Source organism: Ovis aries, chromosome 2 (genome assembly GCF_016772045.2).
Source record: "Ovis aries strain OAR_USU_Benz2616 breed Rambouillet chromosome 2, ARS-UI_Ramb_v3.0, whole genome shotgun sequence".
NCBI classification, from domain to species: Eukaryota; Metazoa; Chordata; class Mammalia; order Artiodactyla; family Bovidae; genus Ovis; species Ovis aries.
Window position 1 is genome coordinate 155,402,241 of NC_056055.1, and position 23,504 is coordinate 155,425,744.

Below are 23,504 nucleotides of genomic sequence, written 5' to 3' on the forward strand. Positions count from 1 at the left end.
GCATGACATTTTCTTGAAAATTAACAAAAATGATTCCGTTTTTATTAAGGAAGAGAACTGACAGTAGTAGATTTTTGTCTATGATAAAAAGTCAAGAGATGGCAAAAATTAAAATTTCAGATCCTTCACTTGGAACTTGAGAATTTCATAAAAAGCTTAGTAGTTATGTAAGTTATCTGATATGGTTAGCTGTGATATTAACCAATTAAATTTTTTTGCACTTGTAAAACTGTCTAACTGTATAATAGGCAAGGGGTTCAATTTGGAAAACAAACATAATTCAGTGAACAGATATTTCCCCAATAAACAATAAATAATGTTACCAAGTGTTGCATGAGTAACAGACTTAAATATAGCACAGTATAGAAAGTTCACTGATACTGTTTCAGATGCTACACTGCAAGTGATCTTTAAGAAACAATTTTTCTTAAAGTTTTGGTATAGTATCTTTGAGTTTGGGTAAAGTATCAAATTTCAAATAGCCATACTTTTATCTTCAAGGACTATTAAAATACATCTTCCCTTCCAACTATACATCTCTGTGAGCTCTAATGTTCATCATATGCTTAAACCAAGCCAACATTTCTAACAGAGTGAATGCACAAACAGATATAAGACTTCTGTAGTTTTCTAAGACAGACATTAAAGAGATTAATACTACTCATTTTCTAAATTTGAAAGTGAAAGTGAAAGTGAACTCGCTCAATCGTGTCCGACTCTTTGCAACCCCCTGGACTGAAGCCCATCAGGCTTCTCCATCCATGGAATTTTCCAGGCAAGAATACTGGAGTGGGTTGCCATTTCCTTCTCCAGGGGATCTCCCTGACCCAGGAATTGAACCCAGGTCCCCCGCATTGCAGGCAGATGCTTTAACCTCTGAGCCACCAGGGTTGCAAAATAAAAAACTTTTCATAAAAATATTTGTTCAACAAATAATGGGTTTATTGTTATTTTAAATGAATCAAATATATATTTAAAATTTTCTGCTTTATGATATATTACAATAAATATTGCTTGTAATATTCTCTCTATATAAACAATTAGAAGATTCCATAACAATTTTAAGATTAAAGTTTGAGATTCATTTATTCCTCACATTAAGTGGGAAAGAAGGATCCTTAATGACTCTAGAATAGAACCAACATCACTGTAAACAAGATCAGCCCTTGAAGCTCAGATGAGTTCTGATCATGGTATTTAGAATAGGCTGAAAGATTTTAAATGTCTAGAAATTCTGCCACCATATTCATCAAACAATTGCAGCACTCTGTGCTTTTGCCATTTACGTAAATAGATATGCATGGAAGAAATAAAACACTGTCACAGGATGAGTTGGTAGTCAAATGACTGGCACAACTTTGGAAGTCAGACAGCTTGAGCTTCAAACTATTTCTCAATTTACTAGCTCTGTCCATCTGGTCCACTTATTTAACCTCTACCTAATATGTCTGCTTCTTTATAAGCAAAGAGTACCAACCTCAATAGCTCTAAGAAGATATAATAGACAATGCATATAAAATATTAAGCATAACACCTCACAGTAAGAATCCTCTAAATTGTATTTGTTATGTTATCACTATTCTTGCTACTCTTATTAGGTTTCCAGATTTAAAGACTTTCTGGGAGAGGAGAGATACTAATAACATAAGAGTAAAAAAGGACATCTGAAAATGTTCTTAGCACACTAATTAGTGGACTTTGAGATTCAAAATATTAGCTTAGATATTAAAGGGATGACCAAAATGGTGAAATATTGTTAATGTTAAGCATTTCCCTGTAAAGGCTTTTTAAAAGTGACAAAAGTTATTGACAATCTCCAAGAGATATGTAAATGCAACTTGAAGCAATCCTGCATCATAGGAAAATAAATGATTTATATTTTACTCATGAAATCCAGTAGCTGTTAATAGTGAACTGAAAAAGTGTTTTGGAGCTAAAACTTAGAAGACTATATCTCATGTTGTAAAAGTTATCAAAACTACTGGCTTTGAAAAAGAAAAATGGCACTGCTTCAGTTTCAAGTTTTAACTATCTTTTCTTGGGAAAAGGACATATTAAATTTAAATCAAGTAATAAAACCTAAAATTGCTTCACTAAAGTACCTACCAGAAAGGAAAATGTTAATGTAAACAGAAGAAATGCTATAAATATTAGCATCAAACAAGTGCTTTACTGGTAGTTAAGTCGAAAAATGTTTTTTCATCAAAGGAAAAATAATTTTTATTTTAAAGACTAAACTCTCATTTTGTTAATGTGCTACTGCTTTCTGTTCTTAGTTCTAAAATCTATTCTGCTATTAAATCCTTTATTGTCAGTATGGTCTACAAAAACATAAAATTTCTCAGTATACAATAATATAAGATTAAATAGTGTGTCTGTTCAATACTTGTTTTATTATTATCATACTTACAAAGATTTATGGTGGATATTGAAAGATAGCCAGGAAATTAAATGCATAGAGCAAATTTTAAAATATACTCATAAAATCTGCTTAAGTAATACATAGATGAATTGCCTAGTCATATATACAGACAGAGATAGCTATATAAGGATATTAGTTTAGAGAAAGAAGATTGGAATCATGAATAGCAAATGTTTAACTACACTTATTTTGGGTGGTAATGTTTAGATTTTTTAATATGTGGTTATAATTTTCTGGGAAAATGCCTTTATTATAAGCAGAAATCAATTAAACCATTTGCTTCAACAAATACATAGTAATAGAAATGTGTACCTTTCATTAAGAAATTATAGCTATAGATATTTAAAAGCAATATTTACACTGATTTTTTAAGACAAGTGGTTTGCTGAGCTGATGAGAAATAAAACCACACACACACACACACACACACACACACACACACACACACACAAAGAAAAAGGAAAGAAAATGAACTACCAAAGCATGTTTAATACACTAGTTAAAGTAATAGAAGATTAAAGAACAATAATATACAGGGTTTCTTTTTTTTTTAATTTTTAATGCTCAAGAAAACAATTTCCATGTTGCTTTGAATGTCTATGTATCTAAGATAGCTTAAAATAGTCACTGAACAAAAAGCACAAAAACTTGAAATGACTGTGAGAAAGCTACAGATGTCACAAATTATTTTTCAGGCACTGATGCCTTCAGTGCCATCTGTATTGTGTATGTTTGGGTTGGTTTAAACAGCTTGATGACACCTTCATAAATTGAGTATTCATGCTGAGTATGTGAATTGCACTACAAACTAAGCAGCATATTTCTGTAAATTCTGCTGTGAAATTTGTTTTCAAATCAAGCACATAATAAACTTCACTCTAAGTCAGCTATAGAGAAATGTGTGTCCAAAAACATCTGCCTCCCAAAGTATCTAATTGGATACGCAGTCAAGTAACAAATAGAATTATGTCAGAGTTAGCTGAAACACTCTTCAAAATTTTCATCATGAAAGAGAGCTGCAAACCCAACAACACTGACACTTAAATGTTTTTCTTGAAAAGCCGCTTTGCCTGGATATGAAAGTATTGCTGAAGCCTCTTTAAGTTATAAATGTCAGATGAAAGGAACAATCCTTAAAAATTAACATTGAGTATGCCTTCATGGCTTATTTCAGGGTAAAAAAAAAAATACAAGTGTGTTAGTAAAGTCATTTGACACTCAAACCTACAATCCTGGAAAAATCACTCTGTTTCAAGGGATTATCTTCCACATTTTATATAATTTCTCCCTAGCCTCTCTCACTTTAGAAAACCTTACGCACACTTCTAATTTTAAAATGACTATGAGAAAATCTATAAGAAGTTAAATCATATATGCAATCTGCCACAAAATTTCCCTTTTTGTAAGTTAATTGTAATGAAATCAGGCTTAAAAAATAACATTATGTATTTCACACACAGATTAATTCATCCATGTATTCATGTATCTGTTGGCTGAACAGTTAATAAATATTGACTACATGCTAGGAAAAGAGAAATGAAGAAAACATAGTCCCTGTTTTGAAATGCACTGTGGGAAAATAGACATGTAAAAAAATAATAATGAACTGATGCTATATTACATAATAATGCACCATGCTTTAATAGCATAATAAGTGCTATTAAAAGATGTAAGTGGCGAATTAGGGGATAGAAGGAATTAGAAAAAGTTTCAGAGAAAGGAGATGACTGTTGGGTGGTAAAGGATGAGTGAAAGGTTTCAGGCAGATTAGGTGAGAAAGCACATTCTAGAAAAGAGAACAACACAGTGAAAGGGTTATGTTAGTAAGAAGAAACTTGAGTTGTTTAAAAACACCAAGTGTGTCCTGTATGTCTGGATGATAAGGCACCTTTGGAGCAGTGGCTGCAGATGAACTTAGAAAGGCTGTCTGAAGGAGTTTTAAATTATGCCAAGGCATTTCGTCTACGATGTCACTGAAAGATGTTAGGTAGGGAGCCATATGATCATATTTGCATTTAGAAGATAATTCTAACAGACTTGTGAAAGAAATTGGAGCTGCTGAATGGGGAAGAGAGTTGACCGCAAAGCTGACAACAGGGAGATAAATTAAGAAGCTACTGCAAACCCTCAGGCAGCAAATGATGAGGGCAGTGCAACTGGAAAAGTAGAGAGAAACTTGAGGAATATGTCATTGATAGAATTAAGGACATCTGAGCATCTCCTGTGGTGGTACAGGTCAACCGTGGTCTGCCACAGGGGCAGGGGCACTGGGTGCAGCAGACCTGGGTAAGACATAAGCCCTCTTGGAGGAGGTCACCATTAACCCCACCAGAGAGCTGCCAGAACTTACATAGGACTGGGAAACAGACTTTTGGAAGGCACAAACTGAACCTTGTGCACCAGGACCCAGGAGAAAGGAGCAGTGACCCCATAAGAGACTGACCCAGACTTGCCTGGGGAGTGTCCAGGAGTCTCCAGCAGAGGCGTGAGTCGGTGGTGGCTTGCTGCAGGGTTAGGGGCACTGAGTGTAGCAGTATAAGCATGGGACCTTTTGAAGGAGGTCACCATTATCTTCATTACCTCCACCACAGTTTGGCCCCAGGGAAATAGAGGGAGGGAACACAGGTCCACCCATCAACAGAAAATTGGATTAAGATTTACTGAACATGGCCCTGCCCATCAGAACAAGACCCAGTTTCCCCCTCAGTCAGTATATCCCATCAGGAAGCTTCCATACCCTCTTATCCTTTTCCATCAGAGGGCAGACGGACTGAAAACCTCAGTCACAGAAAACAAACCAATCTAACCACATGGACCACAGCCTTGTCTTACTCAATGAAACTATAAGCCATGCTGTGTAGGGCCACCCAAGACAGACGGGTCATGGTAGAGAGTCCTGACAAAAGGTAGTCCACTGGAAAAGGGAATGACAAACTACTTCAGTATTTTTGCCTTGAGAACCCCATGAACAGTATGAAAAGGCAAAAAGATAGGATACTGAAAGATGAATTCCCCAGGTCTGTAGGTTCCCAATAAGCTACTGGATATCAGTAGAGAAATAACTTAAGAAAGAATGAAGGGATGGAGCCAAAGCAAAAACACCACCCAGTTGTGGATGGGACTGGTGACAGAAGCAAGGTTCGATGCTGTAAAGAGCAATATTGCATAGGAACCTGGAATGTTAGGTCCATGAATCAAGGCAAATTGGAAGTGGTCAAACAGGAGATGGCAAGAGTGAACACTGACATTTTAGGAATCAGCTATTTAAGATGGGTTGGAATGGGGGAATTTAACTCAAAGGACGATTATATCTACTATTGTGGGCAAGAATCCCTTAGAATAAATGGAGTAACCATCATAGTCAACAAAAGAGTGAGAAATGCAGTACTTGGATGCAATCTCAAAAATGACAGAATGACCTCTATTCATTTCCAAGGAAAACCATTCAATATCATGGTAATCCAAGTCTATGCCCCAATCAGTAATGCTGAAGAAGTTGAAGCTGAACGGTTCTTTTAAGATCTAAACGACCTTTGAGAACTAACAACCAAAAGAGATGTCCTTTTCATTATAGGGGACTGGAATGCAAAAGTAGGAGGTCAAGAAACACCTGAAGTAACAGGCAAATTTGGCCGTGGAGTACGGAATGAAGCAGGATGAAGGCTAACAGAGTTTTGCCAAAAGAACACATGAATCATACCAAAACTTTCTTCCAGCAACACAGGAGAAGACTCTACACAGAGACATCACCAGATGGCTAACACTGAAAGCAGATTGATTATATTCTTTGCAGTTAAAATGGAGAAGCTTTATAATATTAGCAAAAACAAGACTGGGAGATGACTGTGGCTCAGATCATGAATTCCTTATTGCCAAATTCAGACTAAAATTGAAGAAAGTAGGAAAACCACTAGACCATTCAGGTATGAACTAAATCAAATCCCTTACAATTATACACTGGAAGTGAGAAATAGATTTAAGGGACTAGATCTGATAGATAGAGTGCCTGGTGAACTATGGACGGAGGTTTGTGACATTGTACAGGAGACAGGGATCAAGACCATCCCCATGGAAAAGAAATGAAAAAAAGCAAAATGGCTGTCTGGGGAGGCCTCGCAAATAGCTGTGAGAAGAAGAGAAGCAAAAAGCAAAGGAGAAAAGGAAAGATATAAGCATCTAAATGCAGAGTTCCAAAGAATAGCAAGAAGAGAAAAGAAAGCCTTTCCCAGTGATCAATGCAAAGAAATAGAGGAAAACAACAGAATGGGAAGGACTAGAGATCTCTTCAAGAAAATTAGAGATACCAAAGGAACATTTCATGCAAAGATGGGCTCAATAAAGGGTAGACATGGTATGGACCTAATAGAAGCAGAAGATATTAAGAAGAGGTGGCAAGAATACACAGGAGAACTGTACAAAAAAGATCTTCATGATCAAGATAATCAATATGGTGTGATTACTCACCTAGAGCCAGACATCCTGGAATGTGAAGTCAAGTGGGCCTTAGGAAGCATCACTATGAACAAAGCTAGAGGAGGTGATGGAATTCCTGTTGAGCTATTTCAAATCCTGACAGATGATGCTGTGAAAGTGCTGCACTCAATATGCCAGCAAATTTGGAAAACTCAGCAGTGGCCACAGGACTGGAAAAGGTCAGTTTTCATTCTAATCCCAAAGAAAGGCAATGCCAAAGAATGCTCAAACTACTGCACAATTGCACTCATCTCACATGCTAGTAATGTTCCAAATTCTAATGTTCCAAGCCAGGGTTCAGCAATATGCAAACTGTGAACTTCCAGATGTTCAAGCAGGTTTTAGAAAAGGCAGAGGAACCAGAGATCAAATTGCCAATATCCACTGGATCATCAAAAAAGCCAGAGTTCCAGAAAAACATCTATTTCTGCTTTATTGACTATGCCAAAGCCTTTGACTGTATGGATCTCAATAAACTGGAAAATTCTGAAAGAGATGGGAATACCAGACCACCTGACCTGCCTGTTGAGAAACCTATATGCAGGTCAGGAAGCAACAGTTAGAACTGGATATGGACAACAGACTGATTCCAAATAGGAAAAGGAGTATATCAAGGTTATATATTATCACCCTGCTTATTTAACTTATATGCAGAGTACATCATGAGAAACGCTGGGCTGGAAGAAGTACAAGTGGGAATCAAGATTGCCAGGAGAAATGTCAATAACCTCAGATATGCAGATGACACCACCCTTATGGCATAAAGCGAAGTGGAACTAAAAAGCCTCTTGATGAAAGTGAAAGAGGAGAGGGAACAAGTTGACTTAAAGCTCAACATTCAGAAAACGAACATCATGCCATCTGGTCTCATCACTTCATGGGAAATAGATGGGGAAACAGTGGAAACAGTGTCAGACTTTATATTTTTGGGGCTCCAAAATCACTGCAGATGGTGATTGCAGCCATGAAATTAAAAGATGCTTACTCCTTGGAAGAAAAGTTATGACCAACCTAGATAGCATATTCAAAAGCAGAGACATTACTTTGCCAACAAAGGCCCGTCTAGCCAAGGCTATGGTTTTTCCAGTGGTCATGTATGGATGTGAGAGTTGGACTGTGAAGAAATCTGAGTGCAAAAGAATTGATGCTTTTGAAGTGTGGTGTTGGAGAAGACTCTTGAGAGTCCTTTGGACTGCAAGGAGATCCAACCAGTCCATTCTTAAGGAGATCAGCCCTGGGATTTCTTTGGAGGGAATGATGCTGAAGCTGAAACTCCAGTACTTTGGCCACCTCATGGGAAGAGTTGATTCATTGGAAAAGACTTTGATGTTGGGAGGGATTGGGGGCAGGAGGAGAAGGGGATGACAGAGGATGAGATGGCTGGATGGCATCACTGACTCGATGGACGTGAGTCTGAGTGAACTCTGGGAGATGGTGATGGACAGGCAGGCCTGGTGTGATGTGATTCATGGGTTCGCAGAGAGTCGGACACGACTGAGCGACTGAACTGAACTGAGTGACTGAGAGGAAACAGATCAAATTGCCAATGTCACCTGCTTCATCAAAAAAGCAAGAGTTTCAGAAAAAAACATCTATTTCTGCTTTATTGACAATGCCAAAACCTTTGACTGTGTGGATCACGACAAACTGTGGGAAATTTCCTGTGCAAGAAATGGGAATACCTGACCACCTGATCTGCCTCTGAGAAATCTGTATGCAGGTCAGGAAGCAACAGTTAGGACTAGACATGGAATAACAGACTGTTTCCAAATTGGAAAAGGAGTACATCAAGTCTATATATTGTCACCCTGCTTATTTAACTTATATGGAGAATACATCATGGGAAATCTGGGCTGGATGAAGCACAAGTTGCAATCAATATTGCCAGGAAAATATCAATAACCTCATATATGCAGATGACACCAACCTGTGGCAGAAAGTGAAGAAGAACTAAAGTGCCTTTTGATGAACGTGAAAGAGGAGAGTAAGAAAGATAGGTTACACTAAGATCATGGCATCTGGTTCCATCACTTCTGGGAAATAAATGTGTAAATAGTGGCAGACTTTTTATTTTGAGGGGCTCCAAAATCACTACAGATAGTGACTATAGCCATGAAATTTAAGATACTTACTCCTTGGAAGAAAAGTTAAGACCAATATAAACAACATATTAAAAGCAGAGACTTACTTTGCCAACAAAGGTCCATCTAGTCAAGGCTATGGTTTTTTCAGTAGTCATGTATGGATGTGTCAGTTGGACTATAAAGAAAGTTGGGTGCTGAAGAATTGATGCTTTTGAACTATTTTGTTGGAGAAGACGCTTGAGAGTCCCTTAAACTTCAAGGAGATCCAACCAGTCCCTCCTAAAGGAAATCAATCTTGAATATTCATTGGAAGAACTGATGTTGAAGCTGAAACCAATACTTTGGCCACCTGATGCTAAGAGGTGACTCATTTGAAAAGACCCTGATTCTGGGAAAGACTGAAGGCAGGAGAAGGGAACAGCAGAGGATGTGTGGTTGGATGGCATCACCCACTCAATGGACATGAGTTTGAGTAAACTCTGGGAGTTGGTGATTGACAGCAAGGCCTGGCATGCTGCAGTCCATGGGGTAGCAAAGATTCAGACATGACTGAGCAACTGAACTTACTGACTGATCTGACTATCAATATTCAGGGTGACTGATAGGGAAGACATGCAAAATTCTGAGTTATTTCTCACTTAGCAGGTCCCATGTTTTAGACGTTATTTCCTCATTTTGTAGTCTACTTCCTATTTGAAAAAAAATCCTTGTCAACCCTGTCAAATCCAGAAATTGTCAGGGACATTTTGGTCAAGGCTGGTGATACTGAGCACTGCCTTTGTCTATTGGTAGGCAGGTAGACAGCTGCTACTACCGCTTCCTTTTAGTGCTCCTATGACCTCAAGGAAGTCAGTTTCATCTTTTAGCACCTAACTCATAGAGGTTAACCCAAGAGTAGTAAATAACCTTGAACAACCAAGGCATTTTCCTGGTCCATCCAAGTAATGACCAACCAAATCTAGGTGGAGGAGTAACAGATATGGTGTCAAGTCATTTAACTGAGAGTTCTCAAGAGCACCAGGTGTCAATTATGGAATGACCTTAATGAACATTATACTCTTAAAACTTATTTTTGAATTACATGAAAGATTATGATGTGAGGGCTGGGAGTATACACAACAAATTCCTAAAAGGCAAGTTAGCCACTGAGGCAAACTGATGTCTCTGGACCCTCCAGAAGAGAATGGCTATTACTGACATACAGGGTATGATGATACCAACATAAAAATCTAGCCCAGTGTCGCCAGATCATTTTTTGGTCTAGTGTCTACATATATATTCAGCAAACTTTACTTTTAAAATTAGATTTAAGCTTGCAGAAAAAAAAATGAGTGAAAAATGGAGAGTTCCCTCTGCAGCCCCAACACTCTCAACACACTCTCACTCATGGTGTCTTCTATCATTAACCCCTTGCATCAGTTCAGTCACTCAGTCGTGTTCGACTCTGCAACTCCATGGACTACACACACCAGGCCTCCCTGTCCAACACCAATTCCCAGAGTTTACTCAAACTCACGTCCATTGAGTTGGTGATACCATCCAACCAGCTCATCCTCTATTGTCCCCTTCTCCTCCTACCTTCAATCTTTCCCAGCATCAGGGTCTTTTCATATGAGTCAGCTCTTTGCATCAGGTGGCCAAAGTATCAGTGTGGTACATTTACTATAACTGCTGAGCCAATTTATAGACATCATTATTAACAAATGCACAATGAAATGTATTCACCATTACAGAATCACGTAGAAGAGTTTCATGGCCTTAAAGCCTGATGTTACATCTATTCATCCCCTCGTTCCTATCCCCTATTCCCAGGCTACCATTGAGTATTTACTGTCTTCATAGTTCTCTCTTTTCCAGAATGTCAAGTACTTGGAATAATATAATACATATCCTTTTCAGACTGCTTTCTTCGATTTATATTACGCATTTAAGATCCCTCCATGTTCTTTTGTAGCTTGAGGGCTCATTCTTTTTATCACTGAATAATACTCTGTTGCCTGGATGTAACACAGAAAATTGGTCTTTTTTCAAAAGACTAAAATTCGAATTATAATGTGAAGATTTTTTATTGGTTAAATACTGTTAACTAATTGCTGTTACTGTTGTTTGCCATTCTCTGTGTCTGTTAAAACACTGATTCCTTGGCTGTACTCCCCCAAATTATGACTCAATAGATCATAAGGGAGCTGACGAACATAGCTCTCTGACACGTGCCCAGTCAGTGCACATGCTGCTGGTCCCTGGCCCACAATTTGACTAACATTGGTCTAGATTATCCAAACCATAAACACAGCCTATGAAAAATTTTTAGATAACATTAAGTCACTGACAGTATTTTCATGAGAAGTTTTTCCTTAGCTTTAGTTGATATGTTAAATGAGACACAATGGACACTACTTTACAACATCCGCTCTTTTTAAGAGAATATGAATACAACAGTAACAGTAATAGAAGCACTACAGAATAAAGAAACATCACCAGAATCGTTTCCCCTATTCCATTTTATATAAAACCATTCACACAATTGCCCTTCATGGAGCACAGCCTTGGTGTAGCAAAGGGGCTTGCCAAGAAGGCAAAGTGGTTTCAAAAGAGATTTTAAAAACAGCAGGAAAGAAAGGAAGTGAAATGCAAGGGAGAAAGGGAAAGATATACCCAACTGAATGCAGAGGTCTAGAGAAGAGCAAGAGAGATGAGAAGGCCTTTTTAATGAAGAATGCAAAGAAATAGAGAAAAATAGTAGAACTGAAAAAACTAGAGAACGCTTTGAAAAAACTGCAGATATTAAGGGAAAATTTCACACAAGGATGGGCATGACAAAGGACAGAAATGGTAAGGATCTAACAGAAATAGAAGAGATTAAGAAGAGGTGGCAAGAATACACAGAAGAATTATATAAATGTCCAAATGACCGAGATTACTACAATGGTGTGGTGACTCACCTAGAGCCAGACATCCTAGAGTGTGAAGTCAAGTGGGACTTGGGAAGGATTACTAGGAACAAAGCTACCAGAGGTCATGGATTCCAGTTGAGCTATTTCACATCCTGAAAGGTGATGATGTTAAAGTGCTGCACTCCATCTGTCAGCAAATTTGGAAACTTCAGCTGGAAAAGGTCAGTTTTCATTTTAATCCCCCAAAATGGCAATGTTCACATGCTGGCATTTCACATGCTGGCAAGATTATGCTCAAAATCCTTCAAGCTAGGCTTCATCAGTAACTGAACCAAGAACTTCCAGATGTAGAAGCTGGTTTTAGGAGAGGTAGAGGAACTAGAGATCAACTTGGATCATGGAGAAAGCAAGGGAGTTTCAGAAAAACTTCTTCATTGACTACACTAAAGCCTTATACTGTGTGGATCACAACAAACTTCTTTGTTTGGAAAATTCTTTGGAATTTTCTTAAAGAGATAATTTGGAAAATATCTCTTTGGAAAATTCTGAAAGAGATAGGAATATCAGACCACCTTACCTGTCTCCCAAGAAACTGTATGTAGGTCAAGAAGCAACACTTAGAATTGGACATAGAACAATGGACAGGTTCAAAATTGGGAAAGGAGTACATCAAGGCTATATGTTATCACTCTGCTTATTTACCTTATATGCAGAGTACATCATGTGAAGTGCCAGGCTGGATGAAGCACAAGGTGGAGTCAAGATTGCTGGGAGAAATATCAATAACCTTAGATAATGCAGATAACACAACCCTTATGACAGAAAGTGAAGAGAAACTAAAGAGCCTCTTGATGAGGATATAAGAGAAGAGTGAAAGGCTGGCTTAAAACTCAACTTTCAAAAAACTAAGATTGTGGCATCCAGTCCCATCACTTCATGGCATATAGATGGGGAAAAGGGGAAACAGTGACAGACTTTATTTTCTTGGGCTCCAAAATCACTGCAGATGGTGACTGCAGGCATGAAATTAAAAGATACTTGCTCTTTGGAAGAAAAGCTATGACAAACATAGACAGCTTATTAAAAAGCAGAGATATCACTTTGATGACAAAGGTCCATCTAGTTAAAGCTATGGTTTTCCAGTAGTCATATACAGATGTGAGAGCTGGACCATAAAGAAGGTTGAGCACTGAAGAACTGATGCTTTCAAAATGTGCTGGAGAAGACTACTGAGAGTCCCTTGGACTGCAAGGAGATCAAACCAGTCAATCTTAAAGGAAATCAACCATGAATATTCATTGAAAGGACTGATGCTGAAGCTGAAGCTCCAGTACTTTGGCCACCTGATGTGAACTGATTCATTGGAAAAGACCCTGATGCTGAGAAGATTGAAGACAGGAGGAAAAGGGGATGGCAGAGGATGAGATGGTTGGATAGCATCACCAATTCAATGGATATGAGTTACCTCAAACTCCAGGAGGCAGTGGAGGACAGGGAAGCTTGGTACTACAGTCCATGGGGCTGGAAAGAGTCAGACATGACTGAGTGACTGAACCACCTCTCAGAGGAATAACTTACACAGTTTCCTATTGTGGCTTTCTATTACCCTAAAAGGAGTCTATGGATATAAATCAGAGTTTCATAAACTTGGATAGGATATACGCACATTTCCAAAGGAGACTCAGCATTTATTAATCATAAATATAAGTAACAAACTATGAACATATTATACCTGTGACTTTGACACTAATAGTAATCACAAATACTTTCATAAGCATATCATAATTGCAGATATCTGTGATTATCTATACTTAGCACTATTTTGATTCATGGACCTGACATTCCAGGTTCCTATGCAATATTGCTCTTTATAGCATCGGATCTTGCTTCTATCACCAGTCAATCCACAACTGGGTATTGTTTTTGCTTTGGCTCCATCCCTTCATTCTTTCTGGAGTTATTTCCCCACTGATCTCCAGTAGCATATTGGGCAACTAATGACCTGGGGAGTTCCTCTTTCAGTATCCTATCATTTTGCCTTTTCCTACTGTTCATGGGGTTCTCAAGGCAAGAATACTGAAGTGGCTTGCCATTCCCTTCTCCAGTGGACCACGCTCTGTAAGACCTCTCCACCATGACCCGCCCATCTTGGGCTGCCCCGCAGGAATGGCTTGGTTTCATTGAGTTAGACAAGGCTGTGGTACTAGTGTGATTAGATTGACTGGTTTTCTGTGAGTATGGTTTCAGTGTGTCTGCCCTCTGATTCCCTCTTGCAACACCTACCATCTTACTTGGGTTTCTCTTACCTTGGCCTTGGGGTATCTCTTCATGGCTGCTCCAGCAAAGCACAGCTGCTGCTCCTTACCTTGGACGAGGGGTATCTCCTTATTGCCGCTGTTCCTGACCTTCAATGTGGGTGACTATGCCGAAGTCTTTGACTGTGTGGATCACAATCAACTGTGGAAAATTCTGAAAGAGGTGGAAATACCAGACCACCTGACCTGCCTCTTGAGAAATCTGTATGCAGGTCAGGAAGCAACAGTTAGAACTGGACATGGAACAACAGACTGGTTTCAAATAGGAAAAAGAGTACGTCAACCCTGTATATACATCATGAGAAACGCTGGACTGGAAGAAACACAAGCTGGAATCAAGATTGCTTGGAAAAATATCAATAACCTCAGATATGCAGATGACACCACCCTTATGGCAGAAAGTAAAGAGGAGCTAAAAAGCCTCTTGATGAAAGTGAAAGAGGAGAGTGAAAAAGTTGGCTTAAAGCTCAATATTCAGAAAACAAAGATCATGGCATCTGGTCCCATCACTCCATGGGAAATAGATCAGGAAACAGTGGAAACAGTGTCAGACTTTTTGGGGGGGGGGGGGGCTCCAAACTCACTGCAGATGGTGAGTGCAGCCATGAAATTAAAAGATGCTTACTCCTTGGAAGAAAAGTTATGACCAACCTAGATAGCATATTCAAAAGCAGAGACATTACTTTGCCGACTAAGATCCGTCTAGTCAAGGCTATGGTTTTTCCTGTGGTCATGTATGGATGTGAGAGTTGGACTGTGAAGAAAGCTGGGCACTGAAGAATTGATGCTTTTGAACTGTGGTGTTGGAGAAGACTCTTGAGAGTCCCTTGGACTGCAAGGAGATCCAACCAGTCCATTCTGAAGGAGATCAGTCCTGGGATTTCTTTGGAGGGAATGATGCTGAAGCTGAAACTCCAGTACTTTGGCCACCTCATGGGAAGAGCTGACTCATTGGAAAAGACTTTGATGCTGGGAGGGATTGGGGGCAGGAGGAGAAGGAGACGACAGAGGATGAGATGGCTGGATGGCATCACGGACTCGACAGAAGTGACTCTGAGGGAACTCTGGGAGATGGTGATGAACAGGGAGGCCTGGCGTGCTGCGATTCATGGGGTCGCAAAGAGTCAGACACGAGCAACTGGACTGAACTGAACTGAAAGCACTATTTTGAAATTATGGTAGTTATTAAAAGTATCTTAAGACAGTAGTAATATGGCAGCACATAATATTCTATTACAAAATTTATTTTAAAATAGTTTGGTGAATATTTTTCTATCTAACTGACTTCTTTTTCCTCTTCATATTTTGTAGATTCTGAGAAAGGGCCCATGTGTTTAACCAAATATCCAAAGGAATCATTGACACCTCAAGTTTAAGAAAACCTGAAGAACTTGGTAAAAAATTTTTTCCTGTTCCAAGTTAGCCCAAAAGATCCACTGGCTTGAAATATTCCATCTAGAATAGTTCTCATTCCTGCCATTTGATTACTTTTATATTTGGTGTGTACTTTAGAAATATGAGTATTCAGACAGTAGACTCAGGTCTTTCTGAATGAACCTCCATATGTCAAAGTGTATGCCATATCAACAATGTGGATTCCTATAAAATGATTTGACCAGAGTACTGATCAGGAGAATAACTAATATTAACAGGTTAGTTATTCCACACACAGATATATTTACTGCATAAAACAAATTTCTTCAAAAAGTGAGAAGTTAAAAGTAAAAATTTTCAAATTATTAAATTCCTAATGATGTCAGAGATTTTTTTGGTATGAATATGCAGAAGTTTGGCTCATGAGTTCTTTTCAAATACTGAATTTACAACTTCTCTAGTCAAACTAACAAAATGATAGGCTATATTACCACTATTTGCTTAGGGAAAAGATAATCATTATTACAACCAAATTAAAATCAAATAATATCAGCTCAAGTTTTCATAAGAACTCATGACAAATATCTTTTCAATAAGTAGAGACTTCTTATTCAAGTGTATTGGAACTAATATAACAAGAAGAATCTCCTTATTTCCCCAAGACTAAAAACATTTCCTCATGGTAATAGATATGCACCCAGAAAAGTATGGTGATGATATATTATAGTCAATAATAAAAAATGAGAGGTAGAAAGAACAAAATAAAATCCCATTTTCCCAATTGCTTAGAATTTCCCAAAAGTCTCAGCTTTATTCTCAATCTCAAGTCTAAAAAGCTGGTATTGGAAAAGTTACCTTACATAGAGGATAAAATATGTAAGTTATGCCATCAAGGAAATCTAATAAAAGCCAAATATTTTTACTGGTTTTGGTTAAAAACATCCTTTGACTGGAAAGGATTATTTTAGACAAGTTTTCAAGTTTTATATGTGTCTACTCAATTAAATCCTTTCCAACATGCTCACAGAACTGTATGAAAGCTTAGACAATCCTAAGATTTCTTTCTCCGAATATCTTACTTAATAGTACGCCCTACACCCCATGTTTCCCTTATTTCTCAACCTTTTTCCCACTATCTGCTCTAGGCTTGGGCTGTGCATCCTAGCTCAGATATTGATTGTAACTGCCCCACTCCACATCCCCTTAACATGGATACCAGTATGTGATAAAAGTTTTGGAGATGCTGAGGTATCATCTAGCTACCCTTCAATCATTCCATCTATCAGTGAAGAGACTGAGTCTGCACAGTTTCAAGGTATCTTAAATTCCCTTCCTGAAGATGACAAGCTAAGAAAATCATACACTGTGAACTTGCAGAAATTAGGCCTGTCTAATTTAAGTTCAAAGATTTTTAATTGGGAATGGTCATTTGAAACTGACCCAAACAGTTATTTTAAGTTACATAAAATACAGCTTTTAGGAATCCAGATTCAGAGTTGATACTCAAACTGGAGGTTAAGTAAAGTAAAAACTCATTTGCTTAACACTGTGTGTATATGTCTGCATTTGTATATTTTATGGGATATTAAACACAAATATCATGTCTACTAAAACAATGATGGAAAGTGAGGGCAAGTAATTAATAAGAAACTTCTACCAAAGTTATCATCACCTACAATTTACTATCATTTCCACAAATTGATTATATAATTAGTGATTCACAGCACGCCAGAAGTACAAAACTCTCAAGTGGAATAATCTCAAAATAGCTGATAAAACAAGCTGTGAAGCTGAGAAACAGTTTAGCACTTAGGTGTTCCTACTTCACTGGTGCTTGCCTTAATAAGACATAAGCTTCTATTTCAAAGTCAAGGACCTCAGAGTGTTCAAAATAGACAGACGCTTTGGAGTCAAGAAAATAGCTTCATAGCCTGCCCATATCTTCCAATTATACACTATATTATCTGTCAAGTCAATTAACCTCTTTGAATTTTGTATCTCCCATCTGTGAAATGGGATTGTTATCTGACTTGGCAACCTGTGTGCTCTTTTGAAATTCCTTTGAAATATAGCTTGTGAAACCATTTTATAGACTGAAAGCAGGAAAATGACAACATAGATATTATACCTTAGTATGTTTCAAGTTATAGGGAAATTGTAGGAGGCAAGTGGGAATGAGGACAAGTTCATAGAATAGCAGGTTAGTGTTAACTCTTCTCATCCTACTCTGTGATTGAGAATTTTTTAAGGAGTGGTTGGAGTTCCTCTGCATGGGAAGGAATGTTTAGAAGACTCCTTCCAAGCCCTCTATGTAGTTGCTCATTCTGCAAAGAATTACTAACCTTAGTAGTCACTTCTTTCAGCCAGGAGAAGGAAATTAACATGGCTGAGTGTCTAAGAAGGGCAAGCAGATACTATATGATTTAAAGTATTATTTTTGATCAACAACTGAACAATTGAGAAAAGAGAGGCTAAGAAAGTTGAATTAAAATACCCAAAGTGCAACTACTGCTTGTTCAATTTTGGAGTTGAATAAAGCCTTCTGAATCTAAAGGTTTTCCAACAAAACTACACAAATTGTTCTGCAACTGTCATCTGTTAAATCGAATTTTTCTTCCTTTTAATCTTCAGTGCTGGATATTTTTATGTTGGAATTTATTACAAGGTCATTTTATTATTTAATCATTTAGGGGGAATATAGAATGACATCACAAGGAAAATGTAATAATCAGTTCAGTTCAGTCCTTTAACTGTGTCTGACACTTTGCAACCCCATGGACTGCAGCATTCCAGGCTTCCCTGTACATCACCAACTCCCAGAGCTTGCTCAAACTTATGTCCATTGAGTCAATGATGCCATCCAACCATCTCATCCTTTGTCATCCCCTTCTCCTCCTGCCTTCAATCTTTCCCAGCATCAGGGTCTTTTCAAATGAGTCAGCTCTTCACATCAAGTGGCCAAAGTATTGGAGTTTCAGCTTCAACATCAGTCCTTCCAAAAATATTCAGGACTGATTTCCTTTTGGATGGACTGGTTGGATCTCCTTGCAGCCCAAGGTACTCTCAAGAGTCTTTTCCACCACAGTTCAAAAGCATCAATTCTTCTGTGTTCAGCTTTTTTATGGTCCAACTCTCACATCCATACATGACTACTGGAAAAACCATAGTTTTGACTAGATGGTCCTTTGTCAGCAAAGTAAGTCTCTGCTTTTTAATATGCTATCTAGATTGGTCATAGCTTTTCTTTTAAGGAGCAAGCATATTTTAATTTCATGGCTGCAGTCACCATCTGCAGTGATTTTGCAGCCCAAGAAAATAAAGTCTTTCACTATTTCTATTGTTTCCTGATCTATTTGTATGAACTGATAGGACTGGATGCCATGATCTTAGTTTTTTGAATGTTGAGTTTTAAGCCAGCTTTTTCACTCTCCTCTTTCACTTTTATCAAGAGGCTCTTCAGTTCCTCTTTGCTTTGTGCCATAAGTGTGGTGTCATCTACATATCTGAGGTTACTGATATTTCTCCCAGCAATCTTGATTCCAGTTTGTGCTTCATTCAACTCTGCATTTCACATTATGTACATGTACTCTGTATATAAGTTACATAAGCAGGGTGACAATATACAGCCCTGATATACTCCTTTCCCAGTGGAACCAGTCTGTTGTTCCATGTCTGTTCCATGTCCATGTCATCCAAGCAACAGAAGTAACTGTTTCTTCTTGACCTGCATACAGATTTCTCAGGAGGCAGGTAAGGTGTTCTGGTATTCCCATCTCATTAAGAATTTTCCAGTTTGTTGTGATCTACACAGTCAAAGGCTTTGGTGCGATCAATAAAGCAGAAAGTGAATGAAAGTGAAGTCGCTCAGTCATGTCCAATTCTTCGCGACACCATGGACTGTAGCCTACCAGGCCTCTCCGTCCATGGGATTTTCCAGGCAAGAATCCTGGACTGGGTTGCCATTTCCTTCTTCATGTTTTTATAAAATATAAAATGATATCACAAGGAAAATGTAATAATACCCAGATATTGTTCCAATACTTTAGCATATCTATTTTTGCATATTTAGCTCATTCAAATCTCCTCACAATCTTAAAATTTAGGCATTATTATTATTTCCATATTACAGATGAGAGAAAAAATCTGTGTCATTAGCCACTATGCTATGCTGCCTCTCTGGCAGGGGCAGTAGAGTTATAATAACTATGAGATTTATTGTCCATACTGGGCTGTTAATAATTATTCCAGGCAGTAGTATAGACTTGAATCAATCAAATATATGGCCACCATTAACCAAGCGGATAGCTATTCAGAATGATATCCTATACATTCTCCTCATTGATCATATTCTTGGGGACCTATCAGTTAAAAATACATCTCTGTCTTTCTGACTTACTTCACTCTGTATGACACTCTCTAGGTTAGTCCACATCTCTATAAATGACCCAATTTTGTTCTTTTTTATGGCTGAGTAATATTCCACTGTGTATACACCACATCTTCTTTACCTATTCCTCTGTTGATAGACGTCTATGTTGCTTCTGTGTCTTGGCTATATACACTATTCATAATATGTATAAAATAGGTAACTAATGAAAACATACTGTATAGCACAGGGCACTCTACTTAATGAACTGTGGCAACTTGAATGGGAAGGAAGTCCAAAAGACGGGCAGATATATGTACTTATGTGGCTGATTCATTGTCTGTACAGTAGAAAGTAACACATTGTAAAGCAACTATACTCCAGTAAAAGTTAATTAAAAAAAATAAGCAAATAAAACTACAGCTTTTCTGTGACTCGAGTCGGACAATACAAAAAACTGTTTTTGGAATCTGGTTCTTGAATTGCCCAAGAGTTAGGTAACTTTATTCATTCTAGAAGTTTTGCTCCTGCTCCCCAGATCTCTGGATACATTGGGTTCCTACACATTCAGACATTCACTTCTTCCTCTTCCCATGGAGTGTGTTACCTCATATACTATAAATATATTTACCTTTTGTTTCAGTTACAAATGGCTTCTCATCCTTGAAACCAAAGAAAACTAGTTGCTACAAAGGTCAACCTGGAGGACTGCTTCTACAATCAGCATCTCAAGTCCTTATAAACCTTAAGCAGATTTTGCCTGCCAGACCTAGAACACCTTTGGGACTCCCTCAGGGTAGGTTGGTATTTTCATTGTCTTTTGGCTACTGTAACAAATTATACAAATACAGTGGCTTAAAACAGCACAAATGTATCCTTTTAGAGTTCTGGAAGCTGGAAATCTGAAATTAAGTTTTATTGGGCTGAAGTCAGGGTGTCAGAAGTGCTGGCTTCTTCTGCAGGCTCTGAGGGGAGAAACCACCACCTGGCCTTTTCTAGCCTGGAGAGGCTCTTGCAGTCTTTGACTTGTAAGCCTCCCTCCATTGTCAAAGTGCATCCCTCTAGTCTCCACTTCCATTATTACATGGGCTTCTGTCCCGCTCTGACTCCTCCTGCACCCTCTTACCCTGGGACCACACACAATCCAGGATAATCTCCCCATCTCAATATATACTTAATTACCTCCACAAAGTCCTTTTTGCTATATAAGATGATATTCACAGGTTCTGGGAATTTGGACATAGACATACATACAGACGGACAGGGGAATAACCCCAGTCCACCTACTAAAGGTGGTAACTTAATGAAACACTACAGACATAAAGATCATTGGAAAAAGCTACTTCCAAACAGAAGCAAAATGGTTTTTTCTATAAATTCCAGATTATCCATTATATTTATAAAGATTCATCAGAAGTTAACACTCATCTTTCATAATTGTTTTGTTTTAAACTTCTTTTAATGACTAAAGTTAAGAGTTTTAAATAAAATGGATTGGAATGCCTGATATGGTGTGAGCAGATACAGAGTTGAGAATGAGAAGAGATTTTTAAAGATATACACACACGTGTGTGTGTGCGCTCAGTTGTCTCTGTCTCTTTCTGACACCATGAAATGCCAGACTTCTCTGTCCATGGAGTTTTCCAAGCAAGAACACTGGAGTGGGTTGCCATTTCCTATTCCAGGAGATTGGATGGAAGCTGCATCTCCTGTGTCTCCTGCATTGGCAGGTTGATTCTTTACCACTGGTTCACCTGGGAAGCAATTTCTTATGAATTTGGTTAAGAACCTAATATGAGGTTGGTTGAATTTGGTTAAAAACCAGGTATGAGGATTCATCACTGAACATAATGGGTGCTATGATGCACTCCCTAGATTATTCATCCAGGGGAGGAAACAAATAAACAAACATCTAAACCACTTGAGTGCTGCCAGAAAACAGCCACAATTGCCAGGCTGGTTTTCAAGACTGTGTGGAGGGAAGAGAGATAATTTTCTCAGTGGCATGCCTTCTTCCTAAGGCACCTGTATTCAGTGGTGGATCAATCCATGGGTCAGTGATCTGGCCCTCTTGTGCCAATCTGGGATCATTTTAAAAGTGCATTCTATCTTCAAACTCTCCCCCATAGGATTGCCTGAAGCTTCTATTCAGACATCACAGCTCAACTCAATGATGTGCTGGAGCTGGTTGATACCAGCACATTAGAGCTGATCTGTGTATCACATTCAGTGATGCTAAGTGTGTAGTTTAAAATCTGCCACAATAAGAGTATTTTCACTATGGGAAAGTACAAACAATATAAATCAGGACTTTAAAAATATCATTATTATTTCAGAGAACCATGTATTAAACATTTATCATCAAAACTACTGGGATTTTCCATCTGCACAATCCTGCTTTTTTCTCTTCCTGCCCAAATATACCAGTCCCAAGAATACTCACTAATAAACCTGCTGTAAAACAATCTTCACCTTAAGGAAACTAATCCCTAACACTTAAGATACTACAGTCTTACTTTTATCAGCTTCTGAAATAATTTTGAACAAGCAACCCATCTTCAATTCAGTCTTCAAAAAATTACATTCTCAAAAACTCTATAAGTAACCAATGAGAACCTACTGAATACTACTTAATGCTCTATGGTGGCCTGAATGGAAAAGAAATGCAAATGGAGAGGGGCAGATATATGTATATTTATAGCTGGTTCACTTTGCTGTGTAGCAGAAACTAACATTGTAAAGCAACTATACTCCAATAAAATATAATTAAAAATAACACAATAGCACAAAAGAAATTCAGTTACTAACGTAATGAGCCACCAACCTCAATACTTAAGAATTTTCTGGAAATAAGGATATATAGTTTATAAAACTACAATATAACAATTAAATAAATTAGAATTGATCCATTACTACCATTTAATCCTCAGACTAGTCAGATTTCACCAACTGTTCTAGTAATGCCTTTACAGCAAAAGGCTCAAGTTCAAATGCATGAGTTGCCTGTGACTGTCATGTCTCATTAGGCTCTTCAAACTCTGCCAGTCCTTGACTTCCATGACCTTGACATGTGCAAGTTTACAGACCAGTTTTTGTTGTTGATGTTGTTGTTGAATGTCCTTCAGTGCAGATTTGTTTAATGTCTCTCATGATTAGATTCAAATTATGCATCTCTAGCAGAACACCAAATAAGATAGTACACACTATCAGGTGTGTAGTATCTGAAAGTTACTAATGTCACTCATACGTCCACTGACCCAAGATAGCAATCAGGCATTTCTCTAAGGATCTGATTCCAGTAGATTTATTAAGAAATTCAAGATACAGGTGCAGGAGTGCTCACTGTTATTGGGATGTCATTGTTTCCAAGACCTCTCAGTGGACAGAAGTACATGAATATCTGTGGGTGTGGTGTGTGTGTGTACACATACTCAAACATATATAATGCATGGATACACTATCTTTAAAATATTTTTAATCTGTTAATCTTTCTATAATAGAACCTAGAAATCAATATTGATATTCCCAGCTCCATTTTAATTCCACAGGGTTCATTCTAAAACTTCCTTTCCATGT

At 38.0% G+C, this 23,504-nt stretch overlaps 1 protein-coding gene across 7 annotated transcripts in view; it reads right to left on the minus strand.

The window, feature by feature from the left end:
• GALNT13 (polypeptide N-acetylgalactosaminyltransferase 13) overlaps window positions 1-23,504 on the minus strand; it is a 652,766-nt gene that overhangs the window by 304,654 nt on the left and 324,608 nt on the right. The gene's annotated exons all lie outside the window — the stretch shown is intronic.